Here is a 284-nt window from a genome sequence, read left to right as displayed (position 1 = left end):
TCTCAAACTATTTCCCCAGTGTATTTTGCAACCGCCTCTGCCCCATCCCCCAAGGAGCCCAGGACCGGCAGGCAGGTGTGCCGTGGGCAAAGGGGCTGCTCTTCCAGCAGCTCAGTCGGGAGCTATGGCTTCGCCCTACTGTGGCCAGAGCAGTAAATCAGATCCTGTGAATAACATGAAACTGCCCTTTGCCTGCCCTGCGAGTTGGACGACTGTAGACACCGAGCCCCTTCCTATCTAGACAGAACATGTCAAGTTTGTCCTGCAGCTGCGCAGGAAGCACC

This window comes from Crocuta crocuta, unplaced genomic scaffold (assembly GCF_008692635.1).
Source record: "Crocuta crocuta isolate KB4526 unplaced genomic scaffold, BGI_CrCroc_1.0 scaffold610, whole genome shotgun sequence".
Lineage (NCBI taxonomy): Eukaryota > Metazoa > Chordata > Mammalia > Carnivora > Hyaenidae > Crocuta > Crocuta crocuta.
The sequence above is the reverse complement of the archived record's forward strand: the minus strand, read 5'-3'. Positions refer to the sequence as shown.